General features: G+C 37.0%; 1 pseudogene; it reads right to left on the reverse strand.

The window, feature by feature from the left end:
- Nucleotides 1-2,034: 2,034 nt before the first annotated feature.
- Nucleotides 2,035-19,844, reverse strand: LOC132105989 (NLR family CARD domain-containing protein 3-like; annotated as a pseudogene).
- Nucleotides 19,845-19,901: the final 57 nt, after the last annotated feature.

The raw sequence follows: 19,901 nt of genomic DNA on the forward strand, positions 1-19,901 counted from the left end.
ATTATAACCTGATCAAGCCATAGCTAAATATGTTTAACATGAAATCTTGCTGAATATGCAGTTATATTATGGGCTGTTTGCATGAATTGTACTCTTGATGGAGGCTCTTTGAGCGACTGAAAAACATGACGCTCAGACTCTTAATATCCACTCATCCTCTGCTCAACTACGGGAGCCTGAGTGGAGCGTCGGTGGATGTTAAAAAGAAAACCGATTTTCATTCAAACAAACCGATGTAAATTACAAATTCAAGTTAATTGAAAAAATCTATTTATCACACAGCCCTACTTGCTTTCATATTATTTAATAATAAAAAATGCTGCTGCATTTAAATGCAGGTGTGTAAAATATGTGCAAGATTTGCACTGCACTGATGGTAGATGTGCAACATTTATTCTTATTTGTCTTATCTTCATTACAAATCTTGTTTGGTTTTATTTTGGATAATTGCATGTAAAAAATAATTTACATTGTAATGCATATGCAAGATGTGAATTAATATTCATATTCAAGTGTTTGTGCAAAAATTATTAATTTGCATTAATTACAGGGCGCATTAATATTCAACATTCAACAATCTGTGATTGTTGGATTTCTCTCGTCGGAGAGAGTCAGCACTGTGAATTTGATCTTGCAGCCGACAAGAAAACATTTGTTTATTAATAAATAATTAAAATGTCTCATTCTTCACAATTATTAGGCTACTTCTGCATGTGATTTGTGGCAAACTTAATGCATGTGCTTGAGCGCGGAATATATTAAGACTTGATTATGTAAATTTAATATAAACCTCGAGTAGTTGAATATAACAAATGCACGACTAGAACTAGAAAAATCTTACGTGGGGGCAGACCATTTTTTTTGTCTATAACCAAAACGACAATCCTATATAAAGTCCTATATATGGACACTGTCGATTTGAAAGAGCAAGAGATTCACACCTTTATCTCGACCCCCACAAGTCATACATAACTACCCCCAAAAACCCAACCTCCTCCAACTGAACAGAATTCGGTCTGTGTTTTGGCTCTGAGGAACAGTGTGTTACTGGGCTGAAACATGCCTGCACTCAGCAGCACTCTTTGTATTCATTATTTTCTTGCAGCCCATATTATAATTTTCACAAGACCATAATGATAATAACAAGTTATCAATGAACAATTAATCATTATTTTACGAAAATCATTGTTATTTGTGATCGTGGATGTTTGCAGAAGGCTTTAAGACCAAGCGGATTCCTCTGCTCTCGCCTCACAGCGCGAGGGAATCCGCTCAGTGACGTAGCTTCAACAAAAGGAAGTTTGTCTTCTTTAAAGACCCATCTCTTTAACCTGGCATACACATAACATACTAATATGCTTTTATTGTCCAAATTCGTTAAAGGATTTTTAGGCTGCATTAATTAGGTAAACCGGAACCAGAAACACTTCCCATAACACCCTATGTACTTGGGCGCCGCTTGTGCGCCAGAAAGAAAGTGATGTTACACTTGAAATAAACTATGTACTTGTTAACATGTATTGCACTAGAATGAAGTAACGAGGAATGTCACCCAGCATACCATAGTAATAGTTTAGTATTGTCATTAGAAATTTACTCAAATTAGAACTTTCTAATCTACTCTTAAAAATAAAATATTTGCAAAAAAAGTACAAGTGTAACAGAGTAAATGTAGCTCATTACTAACCACATCTTGAAGATTTGAAAAGTTTTAGATTAAAGAGAAAAAGTTCTAACTTTAAATATTTTAAAATATGTATTGTTGATGGAGTTCAGATAGAAATTTGTAAGCTGTTTCATAGTTTAGGTGTGGGTACAGCAAAAGCTTGATCACCCCTAGATTTAACCTCAATTTAGGAACCGTTAACAAATTCTGGTTTGCAGACTTAAGTTCTCACTGGATGGTGTTCACACAAAAGTTTAGAGAGGTAAGAATAGCTAATACCATTATTTATTTATTTATTTATTTATTTATTTATTTATATTTATATTATTTATAGCTAATACCAAGATTTAAAACCAACCAAGAGCACTTTAAATGGGACCTAGTAGGCCCATTTTTACAAGATGTAATGGTGCAAACTTGAGTACATACATGAGTTTGTCCAGTGAGCAGTTTGGATTCTGCAGTTTTTCTTTGAGCAGCTTGACTCCTGAATCTTCTGGGTAATTGCAGCTTAGATCCAGCTCTCGCAGATATGAGGGGTTTAAACTCAAAGCTGAAGATACATAACGGCATCCTTTCTCTGTCACCATACAGCCAGACAATCTACAAATACAGCAATAGTGAACATGGCATTAATTGGACAATCATTTAAGCCATGGATTATTTCTATATGGTCATGTCTTAAGGTTTAAGTCCACAAACCTAATAACATATTTTGTGTTATAAATACATTTCCCCTTATTATAAATGCAGAAATCTGTATGATGTCAATTATATATATATATATATATATATATATATGTATATATATATATATATATATATATATATATATATATATATATATATATATATGTATATATAAAAAACATAAAATACTATGTAAACATTTGAAATAATATGACGGTAATGGCTGTCCATTGGAGTTGTTACCGGTGTTACTGCACAATGTTCAAGAAAAAAATCCAGACTTTTGTTAGAACTTTCTATTTACATAAATTTACATTTGACATCACTTTCTACTGTCCTATGTCTGACTTTTTGTCTATCTGCAAATGAATACAGCTGAATAAGTTAATATATTACACGTTAGACATAATTAACTCTACTAATTAACATTAACTTTGTCATTATTTTGTTTCTTTAGTTCATGGAATTATATTTTATACAAATGTTTTTAATCTTGTATGCAAAAAAAATACTTAATTTTCACACTGCTTCTTTTGCTAACTTTCGCTGATTTGATTGACATTTTCTTCAAAAAGCAATTAATTTGGTCATGTTTATTTTCGCTCTGGATTCCTCATTATTGTTGCATTTTTAAAACCAGAGAGACACTGAAAAGAATTGGACCATGAGATGCCTGCATGTAAATTAACTGTCATGTTTGTGTTGTTTGTGCGTGGCAGTCATCCGTGAGGGGCTGTCACATTGTTTTGTCTTTATTCGAAATAAATTTGTGACAGCAAGCTTTACAATTTGATAAATACTAAATAATTAAATATTTTGTTAATTTATTTGATTGAAAACCATTTACCTCAGAATCTCCAGCTGACAGTTTGGATTCTTCAGTCCATCAGACAACAGCTTCACTCCAGAATCTTTCAGGTCATTGTTACTCAGGTCCAGCTCTCTCAGGACAGAGTTTGAGGACTGCAGAGCTGAAGATAAACTTTCACAGGACTGAGCAGTGAGATTACATCCACATAACCTGTGTAAAGAACAAAGCAAACAGCTATTTTAGATTTTAAATGTATGTTTCAGTAATTCAGTTCTTCCTGTTACACCTGTTACAGCAATGCAGGGAAGGAAGAGTGGATCCAATTGCAGCAAGTTTGTAGCTATAGAAATTAACAAGGAAGATTGTATACAATGGTAAAGACAAAGAAAAACAAAAGCACAATGAAACTACAAACATGAACCATGACCTGAAAAATCCAAGGAGTATGAATAAACAAGATAATAAAGAACTGAGCTAGACACAGGACAAACTAATTAGTAACTACGGAAACAAATGATAACATACTTAGGAACCATGGAAATAAATTACACAGAACAATAAACACAACAAACTAGATCTGAGATACAAGATTCATAATTAAGTGATTCATAATTCTGATTCAGGCAATGATTCAGATTACCAATTCCAAACTACCAGTACTCTGAATTGTAGAAATTAGCTCAAAAGGGAAACATATAAAAATAATTTCAATTAATTATAATTATTAATTTCAGCTGCCAGAAGTAACTGTGGCAGAATTAATATCACAACTGACTAATTTGTTCGTCCAGAAAAAGGTAAGTTGGTTTTAACACATACAGTCTAAACAAACATACATTAACTAGTGGCTCTATCGTTAAGCATGAATAAAATAGTATAAAATACAAGACAATATACAGAATAATGACATGTTAGGGAAGGATGATTTGAGATTAGATAAATTCAGAACGAATCTGCTGCATGGTTCTGAGGTTTGATACGTACAAATGAACCAGCGGGACATAAGCTAACATACACTTGCTGCATGTTGCATAAAACATAAAAAATTGTCAATATGTAGGAGTAAGAGAAGAGCAGACATATTGATAAATCTGACGATGCAAAAGAGAACTCAATTCGGTCTGGTTTTCTGAGTGCAGACATCTGAAGCATACACACAGAAAGCGTGTCTCACAGCGTTTGAGTACTCTTTCATGTCATATAAACTGAAAATCACACACAAAATGATGTTGAATTGTCCCTTTTGTCGAGTATTCACGTAAACACAGTTTAGGTGTCTTAGGTGAACATAAACAAAAGGGAGAACGTGTATCAGTACATTGCATCCATTGCAGCTGTACATTCAGATTAAGGGATAAGATATAGCAGCCTAATTTAGTTGCTATTGTCCGAGTCATTGATGTTAACCAAGCAACAAAAGACAGGCAGATAATTACGTACTGCTCTTGACTGAAAAATTAGTAGCCCTAAAGATTAATCTACATGACAACTAACTCTCATTAGAGTATTAGTATGCTCAAGAATGGTAGTTGACGTACTTGCAAAGACACTTATAGTCAGTTTATCTGTTTGTTGATCATCAAAATAAAGTGTTAGCTTATATTTACAGAAGCAGATATACTAATATTCTTTTGAACGCCAGTTGATATGTAGTTGCAGAGTTATTTATCTACAGCTGTCTAAAGGGTACCATCAAAATAATCAAACTGATATTACAATAAAAGTAGTTCAAAGCAAATGTGTTATAGTACACATTCATCTGATCTGATATCTGATCTTATGGCTGTTTGAGTTTAAAAAAAATTATTATTATTATTATTACTACTACTTATAATTGGTCTTTGACCGCTTTAAGTAAAGTAGCATCAGAAAAATGGCAAGATATGAGACTTATAATACATTGTGTTATAAATCATGACACTCTTAAAAGCTATAACCACAAATAAGTAAATATTATAGTATATTAAAACTGTTCTTATGAATATTCATGAGATGATACAGTATATTATAAGGTGTTTTATAAGGCATTATGAATTCATCATAATGCTTCATAGAAAGTGTTACCAACGTTTGTCTTTCTGTTGCTCTAATAAAGTCTGTATGCTTCATATAGAGAGCTGTAATATAGATTGCGCTTTCTCTTTCCATTTGCTCTATTTAAACACCGAACGTCAAATTCATTTATGCCAAACTGTTCATTCTTGAAGCAAACTTATGTCTACTTGGTGATTAAATAAACTTTTTTAGACTGCTGCTTGAATTGAATGCGACACATCCGGTGTGTGTAAAACCTAATACCTGTGAGTTCTCCTAAACGCAGCGCTGTGTTTTTGAGTGTGTGATTAACATTTTATTTTGATTAGATAATCATGCGGTGTTCTAGAATAGAAGCAAATAAAGTGTGAGAGTACACATACAATATCCATATGTAATGTCAATGCTATGACCTTTAAAGTGTAACTAAACCCCTGCTCAGAGCCTGACTCCACCCACTGACAATATTTGAAAAATGCTGAAAAGTGGGCAGATCACAGCGGAGATAGAGGGGACGAACCTAGGGCGGGGCTGAGCGAGTGCGGCGTGATCCTGAGACCCGCAGTGACGGATTGATTGACAGCTGCTGTCAGAGACGCTAAAATGGAGAGTGGCTGTAGTGACGCAAGTAGCTTTGCAACAGAGCGATCATTTGAAGTAGAGGACTTTTCTCCCCCACTTTCACCTGAAGTGGAGGGTGTCGAGGTGTCTGTTCATATTAATTCCAGCCGCTGGCTCAAACTGCGGTCTTAACTCCTGCACCGCGTCGCTTTTCAGCGCGAGCTGTGTGGAGAAGCCCATTTCCTCCTCCATTGCGTTGGAGAAGCAATCCCGTGTAAAATGCAGTTTGCACACTCGAGCTCTAGGCGGGAACTTGCGGTCTTCCAGCCCAAGTGCATGCAACCACTGGCTCCTAATTTTAAAGTCTGCTGGTAAACTATGCAGTCCAGCAGTGCTGTCGCAACTAGCAACACACCTCCGTACCATCCTGACCACTGTACAAAATACAGATAAATCTACTCTAACTTGAAGATCTAAATAACTATATAATTGCTATGCTAAATAGATGCTATAATAGACTATCCTGGTCATTATCAATACTCGCAATTCCGGCTCCTGACTCACTACAGTGATTTTGATGGTTTTATACTGCCAAGGGCGTGGTAGCTCGTACCAAGGGGCGTGGTGAGCTGGAAACTGCTTACGTCACCTGCCACCGCTTACGTCACTTGCCACCGCAATATCCAATAGGAAAAATCAACTGCAGTAGCCACCGTTCAACCTGAAGAGGGCAGCACTCACACGTTTTTACACCATATATTGTAGAATTAAAACACTTTATACTCAAATGTCAAAAAAGTTACTCGAATCAATGAACAGCACTAATAAAGCCCCATTCTTATAGATCATTAACTAAAAAAAGTTGGTTTAGGGTTTAGTTACTCTTTAAAGATGATATTTAAAGACATTTAAAGATGTTTAACTTTAACCATGATTGTTGAATTTAAATGGTAATACTTTACAATCAGATTCCATTTGTAACGTTGATGACAGCTGTATAACTATTGTTCCTTTCTAGAGTTTGTTAATTTTAACATTTACTATTACTAATACATTTAATTTTAAAGCTTCTTCTTTTAACATTATTAAACAATAAAATAACTTTAATGATCAATATAATAGTTAATAATCATTAATTTTTGTTATTATATCCACTGTACTATCCGGTGTTTAAAGGTATTGTCCAGTGTGGTCCAACCTAGCTATTGGTATCAGTAAAATCCATTACTGGTTGACCTTAGTCAAAATTGCTACAAAAACTACAAAATCCAAGATAATACTTATGTAAACCGCAGTAAGTGATGTTACTCTGTTCTAGCTTTGTTTTCTAGGCTTTGACACTGCAGATATTGTGGTCTGCCTTGGTAGCTGTAACACTAGCAAATGATACATAAATTTTAGCCTATCTACACTGCTCCACTAAAGGCAATATCCATTCTGACCATGCAATGATAATCTGATTTTTAGTTGCGTTGATGTTTGTTGATTTGGACATCTCTTCATGTTTCAGGCAGCTACTCCAAAGGTAGTGATGAGTTATTCCTTCAAAAGTTAGCTGGCTTCAGTAATGTTATATTACTGTACATCTAATACATCAAAGAACAGTTCTGTATGAAATTTAAACAGAATGCAGTTTGTCCCATATTCGCAGGCATACACCGTATGACTACCAGACCATATAATTAACATTCTTAACTTATAATTATTCTTTTTGCACAAATCATGGTTTCATTTGCAAGCATCTTCATCATCCACAGTGACCTCTACAATCATGCAGCTATCACTAAGAAACACAAAAACCTCCTCAGGTTTAGTTAGTTTAGTTTATTTAGTGTGTCTCACATGCCTGTCCTGCTCACTGCCAGAAATTTGTTTCCGTTTTATTGTCCAATTTTGTTAATTTGGTAAAAAAATAAAAAATAAAAAATAAAAACATCCTAAAATTGTAAATGTGATTGTGTTTTGTAAGTGGAGTGATTATTTTCAGTGTTACTTACTGAACTGATCTGGATTCTTTAACCACAGGTAACAGATTCTGAAGAACTTCATCTGCTGTATGTTGTGCTCCAATAAACCGTTTCAGATCAAACACATCCATCTTCTGTTCTGATGTCAGCAAAACATAAACCAGAGCTGACCACTGTGAAGAGGAGAGGTTGGTTTCTCTTATTTCTCCAGATTTCAGATAATCTTGGATCTCCTGCATCAGTGAATCATCACCCAGTTCATTCAGACAGTGAAACAGATTGATGGATTTCTCTGGAGAGCGATTTTCTCTGATCTTTTGTTTGATGTACTGAATTGTTTCCCCTTTGTTGTAAGAGCAGCTTCCTGTCCTTGTCAATAGTTTTTGTAAAAGAGTCTGATTGGACTCCATTGAGAGACCCAGAAGAAAACGCAGGAAAAGATCCAGATGTCCATTCTTACTCTGTAAAGCCTCATCCACAGCTCTCTTATTCAACTCAGATAATGTATTAGATTTCTACTGGTTAAAAATCTTAGACAACAGACTTTGTTTGGTTTGATCAAACACATTGATGTTGTTGATCGTAAAGGAGAGGTGTGCATATAGAGCTGCTAGATGTTCCTGAAGGCTCAGATGAACAAAGCTAGAGACTTTCCCCTGATACAAGCCCAACTCCTTTCTGAAGATCTGAGTGCAAAGTCCTGAGTACACTGATGCTTCTGTCACATCAATGCCACACTCTCTCAGGTCTTCCTCATAGAATATCAGGTTGCATTTCATAAGCTGCTGGAAAGCCAGTTTCCCCAGTTTGAGGATCATGTCTTCATCCTTCTCTCTCTTCTCATAGTCCTTCTGATGTTTGATGTTGGTCTGAAGGATCAGGAAGTGTGTGTACATTTGAGTGAGAGTCTTGGGAATCTCTCCACTCTCTTTTCGACTCAACATCTTCTCCAGAACAGTGGCTGAAATCCAGCAGAAGACTGGGATGTGGCACATGATGAAGAGGCTCCTTGATGACTTCAGGTGTGAGATGATCCTTTTGGACACACTCTGATCACTGATTCTCTTCCTGAAGTATTCCTCCTTCTGTGGATCACTGAAGCCTCGTACCTCTGTCACTCGATGGACACACTCAGAGGGGATGAGATCAGCTGCTGCTGGTCTGGAGGTGATCCAGATGAGAGCAGAGGGAAGCAGATTCCCCACAATCAGGTTCATCAGCAGCACATCAACTGAGGCTGATTTAGATATTTTACACAATTTAACTTTTCTCTTAAAATCCAGAGACAGACGACATTCGTCCACACCATCAAAGATGAACAATACTTTATATTCCTCAATGGATATTTCTTTTATTTCAGGGAAAAAGAAATTAAGAAGATCTGAAAGACTGAGTGTTTTGTCCTTTATTAGGTTGATCTCTCTGAAAGGAAGTGGAAATATGAGCTGGATGTCCTGATTCTCTTTCCCTTCAGCCCAGTCCAGGATGAACTTCTGCATTGAGACTGTTTTTCCAATCCCAGCGACTCCCTTTGTCAGCACAGTTCTGATGGGTTTGTCTTGTCCAGGTAAAGCTGTAAAGATGTCATTGCATTTGATGGCTGTGTCCTCTGTTGCTCCACCCCTGGATTGTGTCTCAATCTGTCTCACCTCATGCACATTACTGATCTCTCTTCGCTCACTGTCTGTGATGTAGAGCTCTGTGTAGATCTCATTCAGCAGTGTTGGGTTTCTCTGCGTCACTGTTCCTTCATACAGACACTCAAACTTCTTCATCAGATTTAGTCTAAACGTGTTGAGGACTTGGCTGTGTAATAAAATAAAAAATCCAAATTATTACATTAATAATAAACACAGTGCCTTATATATTCCTTATCATATCCTTAAATCATATCTATTACATAAATAGATCTTCTTTGGCTCTCAACAGAGGCGTACGCATTTCTCTCCCTCTCCTCCCCTTGCCTTCCCTGCTTGCTCTCTCGTATCGTCTATTCTGAGAGACTCTCTCAGCACTGCTCTCCAAAACTGGAAAACATGGATTTGATTTAATCGATTCGTCTCTCAACGTAATTGACACCATCTTCTCGACCAAAAGCTTGGGTTCGGGGGAACCTGACTGCCCTGCTGAAACGTTCGCAGCTGGCTACACGATGGTCATGTGGGAGAGATGGCAGGTCGTGTGTCTGGCGGCTCTTTCCGTGGAGGACATTGAAAACATCTACCCATTCGGAACCATGATAACATGTATTCTGCTGATTGGACTAGGCTTTGTCCCGGGTTATCGAAAATTTCAGGAAACAGGAACAGCTGTCCAAAGCCTCACAAGGCTGCCCGTCAGGATTTGGAGACCAGAATGGACAAGAGAGTGGCCGTGAAATTGGAATGTGGCTACTCGCCCCCAGACCAAACAATTGGTATCTTATCTTCTTTTGGCTCCCTCTACCAGCATGCCAAAGTCAATGTTGGAATAACAATTCTCCCGGAGGAGCACTGCAGTGAGACGCTCTTGCGTTCCTCCCCCTCTTCCACAGACACCTGTTGATTGTTGACTCTGTCTAGGACCTGACCAAGGCTGTCTCCATGGCAACTTTCTGTGACGCTATCACAATCTGCGGACTGAAGCATCTAGATTGAATCCCAACTCTCCAGGCCTACAAATACACATACTCTTACATACATACACACACACACACATATGTACATATATATGGATATGCATTCAAACCCCCACCCCCCATCCCTCGCCCTTGCCGCTTTGTACCGCCAGTCTGGCAAACGGGTAGGGCTGATGGACCGGACGGCTGCTTGCCTGCGATGGATTACCTCGACCACCCTAATTTCTGTCCCCAGTTGCAAAGTTGTATGTTTGTATTGATTATGTTCTTTGTTGCTGAGGTGTTTTTCCTGTTCTCACACTTTAATCCCAATAGGAGCAGTCTGGCTGTTGTTTTTTTCTCCTTGTTATGCTGTATTTCTTCCTCAATTCCCTGTCTTCCTGTCCTGTCTACCCCCTTGTCATATTGTATGTATGTGTGGACAAGTTGATGGCTAATTTCCCTGGTACTCGTGACTAGTGACAATAAAGGGCTACTACTACTAAATGTTATACCTGAGACCAGGCCGTGTATCTCCACTCTTAAACTTTATTGCCTGACCCATAGACACATGTCTTTTCACAGACAAATAATTGGCCTCTGGATATGATCGTTTCTGTTGAACTGAGCTGAAACAGAGAGAAAAAAAGTTATTTCTTTAAATTACTGTAGGCAACAAATCAGCAATTTAAAAAAAATCACTTTACAGAGCACTTTATGATCATTTCCTTTATGCCAGGGGTGTCAAATAATTTTAGGTTGAGGGTCAGATAAGAGAAAATGTCCCCTTATGCAGCCTGAAATAATTTTTAAACCTTGAAAGATTGCATTAATATTAACCATACTAATTACAATATGATTTACAAGAAAGCAAAGAAAATTTTTCTTAAGATGATATTTGCCTATATTGTTTAGGATGTGCAATTAAAATCTCTAAAAATTTTTGGGGAATTGTTTGATAACAATTAGACTGTATGTTGCTGAATGTGTTTTTGAGCTATTCATTCAAAACATTAATTCATAACGGCTTATTTATTTAGAAATGAAGTGACTGTCTCTGTGTGGAGCTATCTGTGAGCTATGCTCTAGGGCTGGAGTCGACACTTGAGTGAGCTTTGGGGCTGGAGCTGACACTAGGCTATATTCGGGGATAGGAGCCCTCCCTGGGTGTACTTGAGAATCTGGAGCCCCCGAGCTTAAATGGGGAGTCAGGAGCCCTTCTTGGGCTGAATTGGGGACCAGGAGCTTTCCCTGGGCTTAACTGGGGGTCAGTGGCCCTCCCTGGGCTAAACGGGGGTTCAGGGAATTGCTTATGAGGTGCTGCCACCGGAAGGCGCTCTGGAGGAACAGGCACAGCAAGGCGCTTTTAGGAGCTGGCACTGTAGTGAGCTTTGGGAATGGGTGGGCTTGACGGCAGGATGGTTCTGGCTAGGGACCGGACATTCCCCAGACAACTGAAAATCCCTTTTCTTCAATATAGTCCGGTGGTCGTCTGCGAGGGACTGTCGCTCTGTTTTGTGTTGTGTATTATTAAAGCTTTCATTTGAATGTCCGCCATTCCCACCTTCTTCTTCCTGTGATAATGAAGTTTGTATTCCGTTACACTGGTGCCGAAACCTGGAAGGAAGGAGTGACTTTCTGCCAAAGATTCTTCGCCACTGCGGTGAATCCGCGGTGCCATCGAGCAGGACGAGGTAGTGTGCCGCTGTGGACTCTCGAGGCGGTGGGCTGGAGTGAGTTGCCGGGGATGGACGATGTGGAGGAGCGGAAGAGTCGGCGCCGTTCACCAGGGGGCCAGAGCCTGCTGCCATCCGCCAGAATGGGGAGGAGCTGGGAACGGGGGACTCCTGCCGGCTGCCCAAAAGCGGAGGAGCCATCGCCGTCCACCGGTTGGCGGAGGAGTGTCGTGCCGACCACCGAGGGCTGTCCTGTGCCACCGCCAGGCACCGCGGAGGAGTGCACCCAGCTGGTGGGGGCCGAGCGGCAGTGTGTCTGGGAACCGGAACACTTTTTTTTTCTCTCCTCTCTTCCCTCTCTTGTCTCTATTGCTCCTCATCCTTCCAACTCCTTTTCTCTCGCCTCGTCTGTCTGTCCTACCCCCAGGTTCCCGCAGCCACCTTGAGCGGCCTGCGAGGAGTGATGGGGGTATGTGACGAGTGGGGTTGGGCTGAGAGCCATGGGAACCGAGCGAAGCCGGTGGAGTGATTGGGAAATGAGCGACACCTGTGCCACTCACCGGTCTCAAGTCCTACGGAGGAGATCGGAAGGATACAAAAGAGGAGCAATGACAGTGAAGGATGAGAGAGGAGCAGGCATGGACTTCATTTTGTGTTTTAGTTTTGTTTGTGCGCAGCAGTCGTCCGTGAGGGGCTGTCGTGCTGTTTTGTGTTTATTTTATTATTAACGTTTTCAGTTGAATGTCCAACCAGTTCCCGCCTCCTTCTTCCCATGATTGTGAAGTTTGTACTCCATTACAGTATGTTTGCTAGAGGTTGACCAATACTGGACTTTACCGATACCGATAGCTAGGTTGGACCACACTGGTCAATACCTATTAATAAACGGATAATTTTTAAAATGGATAGGCTTTCTTTAAGTTCAAGACATTTATGCTTGCATATTGAACAGCCACAGGCTCAGCACCCACCTACTTCCACTCACTACTACGAATCTACATCCCCTCCAAAAGTGTGAGATGCGCTAGTGAGTGATGCCTCGTGGTACTATCACAGAGAGGCTCAAAATCACTTTCCAGAACGTCCACCATTCTTGCTGGTGGAATGATATTCCCACTCCTATCCGGAATGCTGAATCCCTGACAATTTTCAAGCGACAGCTGAAAACTCATTTTTTTCAAAACTACTTGGCTTCATCATAAAAAAAACTACAACAACCTTTCTCTTTATTTATTTCTTCTTCTTCTCGCTTGTACTTATTTGAACAATGTCTGAAACTTTGTATTACAAGCACTTCCTGTATCAGTTTGTCTATTTAAGAAAAATGGCTTTATGTATCCCCTAATTGTAAGTCACTTTGAATAAAAGTGTCTCCAAAATGACTAAATGTAAACAAACTGCTGTCATTTGACTACTAATGCAGCATGTATACATTAACAGATACAGATAAAAAAATCAGTAAAGAAAGCACAAGAAGAATTTCTTGTAAAAAATACATGATCAAATAAAAACCATGCTATAATATTTTTTATACAAATTATTAAATTATACATAACTAAGTTATACCTGAGTCCAGGCCGTGTATCTCCACTGTTGAACTTTATTGGCTGAAGCATAGATGCATCACTCTTCATTGACACATGGCTGAGCTCTGGTTCTGATCTTTTCTGATGAGCTGGACTAAAACGAGAAAAAATGCTTTCATTTCTTTAAATTACTATACCCAACAAATCAGCTGTTCAGATATCATTAACAAATTAACTTAAAGAGCACTATGTAATCATTTACTTCACACTGTTTATGTAAATATAAAAACTAGGGGTGCTCCGATCAGGATTTTTGAGGCCGATAACCGATCGTCGATCACAGTAATCAGTGTCTGCCGATCCAATCACAGATACCGATCTTTTTAAAGCCTTCTTTTTATCATGTAGAATTATTTATAGTGATGATCCAATCAAGATTTGTATACATTTATTCAGGGCCTGAATTTCATTTCTGAAAAATAATTCCTCTCCTAGGTGGCTCCTGTGAGAGAATTTTTTTGATGGGTATAGGGGGGCATTTAAAAAAACAATTGTCACGTAAATGTTTAATCATGCACTGTATTTTTGTTTTTACAATCATGTAATTGATGCACAATAGCTTACACAGCACAAGCCTGACTGTGTGAGCTGTATGTGAAGTTCACACATAATCTGTTTGCGGTATGTATGTAGTTTATGTTTGGTACAGAAGCAGCACGGACAGCTTTCACACAGGAGTCTGCTCCTGATCCACGGCTGTTTACCACAAACACAAGATTTATCCATTATTTAGATTTTAAATCCAACAATTTCAACAGTGTGATTCTTTTTTTACACAGTACAGTAATATAATCTTTCATCAACTGTTCAATGTGTTTTACTTTTACATTTACTTGATATATTAAGCTGCTAAAGCAAAACGTCACCAGCTTGAGATCAGTTTTATGAGATCGGCCTTTTTAGAGACCACCAATCAATCATCCCAAAGCGATTATCTGCCGATTGTGATCAGTAGCCGATCAATCGGAGAACCCCTAATAAAAACTGTGTATTACAATATCAGATACAAATAAAAAAATACACAGAGCACAAAATGTATTTCTTGTTGAAAACACATGAGAAGATAAATACCATACTACAATAAAATTTCATACAAATTATATATAACTCAGTTATACCTGAGTCCAGGCCGTTTATCTCCACTGTTGAACTTTATTGGCTGAAGCATAGATGCATCACTCTTCATAGACACATGGCTGAGCTCAGGTTCTGATCTCTTCTGATGAACTGAACTAAAACAGAACAGATTTGAAACTTTATGATGAGAATGATCTCAACTGAACAAAACCAGAGAGTTAATGTTTTAGTCGAAGTACCTTTGTCCTGTAGACAAATTTTCATCTCCAGATGTTTGTGTTTTATCCATGATTGATCTGAACAGTTTGAACTCCTCCAATGACTCTAGATGGAAGTGACAACAAACAGGTAATTAAGTAATTGCGAACCTTAATAAGTAATTAAGCAACCTTATATTGTTATAAATCAAACTAACATTAAAAAAATCTGTATTATAAACAAGATTATGTCTGTTTAAAATGGTAAAACATTTACTCATTTACATTTACTTTTATTTGTGATGAGAGCCGTAGGCCACTGAACTCGACTCAAGCCGAATATATACGGTGAAATGACTGCTGCAGTCGCTACAATGTTGGTTTCTAGTAAGTGTTCTGGTTGCTATCCATTGCTAAGAACTTCATTTGGACAACTTTAAAGGTAATTTTCTCAGTATTTTGATTTTCTTGCACCCTCAGATTCCAGATCTTAAAATAGTTTTATCTCGGCCAAATATTGTCCGATCCTAATAAACCATGCATCAATGGAAAGCGTATTTATTCAGTGTTCAGATTATGTATACATCTTAATTTTAAAATATTTACACTTAAGACTGGTTTTGTGGTCCTGGTTCATAATATATAAGAAGTAAATAACAGCATAAACATAATTGCTGTCCCATCCACCTTATTTTTCAACTAGGAAGTAAGGCGTTTTCTGTGAATGTGTGAGATTTCTGGTTCATTAACCGCTGTAGGGAAATAAAGAGAAAAATAACAATGTGCAGTAAACGGTAAAACTGTTTGCACTACAAACCAGTGTGTCCATAATTAAGATAATACATTCAAGTAATATGCTTAAACACACCTATTTACAATATCAAGCAGCAGAACAAACTATTTTGTACAGCTAAAAATGGAAAACACTGGAAGCCAGACTCAATAAATTTACAAACTGTCCAACTCTTACCGGGAAATTACGGTGGATAGGAACACCCCAGCATGACTAGAGTCTGAAGCATGTGTGCTACACACCAAATCTGACTGGCTACAGCGATCAGATGAAGTCATTCGCATGCCAGCATGTTCTACACCAAAATAATACATAATCAGCTTCGCAGGCATGTCAGAAGAAAAATGGTCTGAATGGGTTTTACAAATCAATTTGAATGACATGTTCAATTCCCTGCATTCACTGAATCTTCTGAAGTAGTTTCATAATGGAAAATGTAAAAACACCAAGAGCACAGAGAGAGTTGGAAGACGTGGCCAAGAACCAACAGTCAGTTGAAACCAATTCTGCAAATGCATCCTGGTGTTTGCCATCAATGTAGATCTTTTTTAGTTGAACACCTGCATGTGCTTTCTGTGAATGATTACAGATCTGGTATGTGTTATAATGGAGAAACAATAAATATCTGGCTCCTCCCCTGAGCTCTTAGACCTAATGCTGTGTGGTAAGGAGGAACCACAGACCCCACCTACTGATTCCCCACATCAGGGAGAATTCCTTACCCCTGAATGCTATGAACAAACTCAGATTTTTTTTTTTTTTTTTAAGAATCTTGCTATAGTTTTTTGTTGGTTTGTTTTTAAAGAAAAAACACTGTATCTCAAATATGTTCAAGGTATCAGGACAAAACTACTGCTCTATAGTGACAGTAACTCCATAGTGTTTGACACTGCAATTATTGCTAATTTACTATAATTATATTAACTGGCTTTTTTACCAGACATTTTTACAATAAATGTAAAAAAGTTTCTGAATCAAGATTCCACAAAGAACATTAAGGTGAGATATGCTCCCTAAATTAAGGCACTGCATGAATAATATCTAAGACTGAAACACTATCACAATAAAAAACACTATAGGGTAGATTATAAAAACAGTATGCTACTTAAATTTACACTGATCTTTATATCAATTATATAAAAGTTTAAAAAATATTTGCAGAACATTAGGGTGAAAATAGGGCTGGGCGATATCGCCAAATATTTATATATATATTTTATATCAGTCAATATTGGTAATTATTATTATCATTTCAAATTTAAAATCTTTATTTCTTTAAAATTTCAAAGCAGATTTATGCTCCCAAGTGTAAGATGTAGACACTAGACTGTTAATTGTGCTTTTAAAGTCCTCTTACGGCCATACGGAAAAATACATTTGTTTGTTTCTGCATGTTCTAATAAGTAATAAGGTTTCATGTTTCAACATGTTGCCTGCCTTTGATGATGCGTATCTTCAGTGCACGCTTCAATAATAATAATATTACATTTTCTTGTCTCTTAGAAAATGCACATTTGATAGTACCTTGTTGGGATGCAGATGTAAATTTATGTTCATTATCCAAAACAGTGTCATCTGTAAAAATTGTAACAAACTAATTGTTATATGGTACAATTTAGATTTTTGTTAAAATGAACCAACCGTTGGTCTTCCATAGCAGCATACTTTCAGATCTGATTTCTACAGTTAAAATGACACATATAGCACCTCAATACCAAAACAGTAGTCTAAATACACGTAGTACACTGTAAACATTATTTTCCCCTACTAGATATGGTAAAATTGTAAATATAATTTACATTGAATAACCGTAAATTGACATCCCAGAATTCCCTGCGTTACATTTCATATTGTATGTTGTTGTTTTTTTTTTATAATTTGTTTCTTCTTACACATTTCTTATCGGTTGTGTACATCAGGGTTATATATTTGTCATTTTAAATATATATACATATAATTTTATCTATATATATTAATGTTGGGGGGGGGCAAGAAAGAAAACTGTACATATAGGGAGTAAACTTTCTTTACATACATTTAAACAAATTTTGATTAAAAGATAAAAACAGGTCTATTAGATGTTTTATGATTCCATTTAATGATTTACAAATGCTGTTATTTGCTCCATTTTATAGATATCCAATGTGATTTCAATCCATGCATTTAGGGTAGGACTCTCCCGTGATAACCATTTTTTTTGGTGAAACTCTTTTTAACAGATACCAACAATATATACATAAAATATTTATTTCTTTTTAACCATTCCTGGGGCATGTATCCAAAGAATAATACTTTACTGTTACACGGTATCACACATTTAAAGATATCTCGTAAGGAAGTATGTATTCCTCTAGAGCATTCCCAGAAAACACTGCGTTTTGGTTTTACTATCATGGTGTGACTTCTGAGAAGGCGTTATAAAATATCTTATCATATTACCATTTCTGTGCCTTAGAACATTCCATTGATACTTCCAAATAATTATCCATTCCTCCTCTGTTATACAGTAACTATCCCTCCTTACTTCTCCCGTGTTGTTTTAATACAGGACAGGGTTGTATGTAACATCTAATGTTGTTCAATTAATGTTCATTGTTTCAACGAGCATTGTTTCAGTTTCACATGTGTTACCATGATGGTGTTTAGTGTTTGTGTTGACACTGTACACCTTCTATATTTGTTTATATTTAAAAGCTGTTTGTGATGACCTTTGGTTCATCATGTGACTTCCTCATCACCACCTGTTTTTGGTGGTTTTCAGTGTACTACAAAAGTACAACATTTTTTACAGATTTCAGTACTTCAAAAGGTTGGTTTAATAACATTATATCATTTAATGAAGTTACATGTTTTAAATGTAAATTTAAGTTAAAGCTATGAAACCTTAAATGTTGCTACCATATTTTTTTTATGGTAAAATTCTGGCAACCACAGTTACCAGTTTTTTTTTTTTCGTCATACATTTTAGGAGTTAGTGCTACCACACTGAACTTATGGTAAACAATGGTGATTTGTAATCAACATAAACATGTGAACATTTTATTGTACTGTATTTTAATCAAACTGTTATCGTTTTACCGAGGAAAATTATAGAGTGATTATATTACCATCTCTAGTTCCAGTAAATGCTTCATAACTAATATGGTTACTTATTAATATTGTAATGATGAAGTCACTTTAGTCAGATAGGCTGCATAACTGTACAAAAATTCTGTCAAAAGGCCAAATTCTAAAGGAACATACTATTTTCCATTAAAACTGTAATATACTGTTATGTTACTGTTAATATACTAGTGATGAACCAGCTGTATCACTGAAAGAAAGAACAAGTAGATCAGAAATAAAGAGGTGAGCAGAAACACAGCCGTAACTGAGTTCCAGCCACAAAGCCTTAAATAAAAATCAACTGAAAAGAACACAGGCTCCCTTCAGAGCTCTGCTCAAAAACCATTCCTCTGTCAAAACACTTGAAACCATAGACAGAACAGATTCTGGAAAGCGCTGCGAAAAACGGCATTGATAGAGGGTCAAGCACAACTTTTTCAGGTTACCTCATGTCTACCGCTGAGACAACAGTACAGTACGAAACACATGACAATAATAATGAACATAATCTATTTCTGAACATATAAACTATAAAAGATAAAAAGTTCTGCATAATCTCATGGAACAAAAACACTACCTACCCTCACTTTAAATCTGACCGATATTCTATTTCTCCGTCTTTTTCTTTAAGATTCAGACGATCATCTCCTATTACTCCTGATCACTGTTAATTTATGTCGTAGATTACAGTGCTTTTCCTTCCGTAACAGTTTTAATTTCTACATCATGTATAAAATATAGATTTTTAAATACAGTGTGGCATTAAATGTTTTTTTGTCGTTTTCAACTATGTAATCCGAAGATATTTTACTTGCTAACACTCAACACTGACTGAATTTTTATTTTTGAATTCTTTGTGAAGTAAAACAGCGTGCTCAGTTTTTGAATACACTCATGATTACGCCAAATACTTTATTTAGTGCGCTGTATCCTGTATTTATGTTTCATATAACAAAGTTACATAAATGTTTTTAATTTTTTAAGATTACCTGTAAAGTTTCCTGCATGTCAAGGTTCCTCTTCATGAAAGCAGCAGGAGATCTGTTTGTGTTTGTTGGGTGGAGTCACTATTTCAATGGTCAAAGTACAAACTAACTCAAGCTATTGTAAATAGAGACTGAAAAATTCAGTATTAACACAAG

This window comes from Carassius carassius, chromosome 26, assembly GCF_963082965.1.
Source record: "Carassius carassius chromosome 26, fCarCar2.1, whole genome shotgun sequence".
NCBI lineage: Eukaryota > Metazoa > Chordata > Actinopteri > Cypriniformes > Cyprinidae > Carassius > Carassius carassius.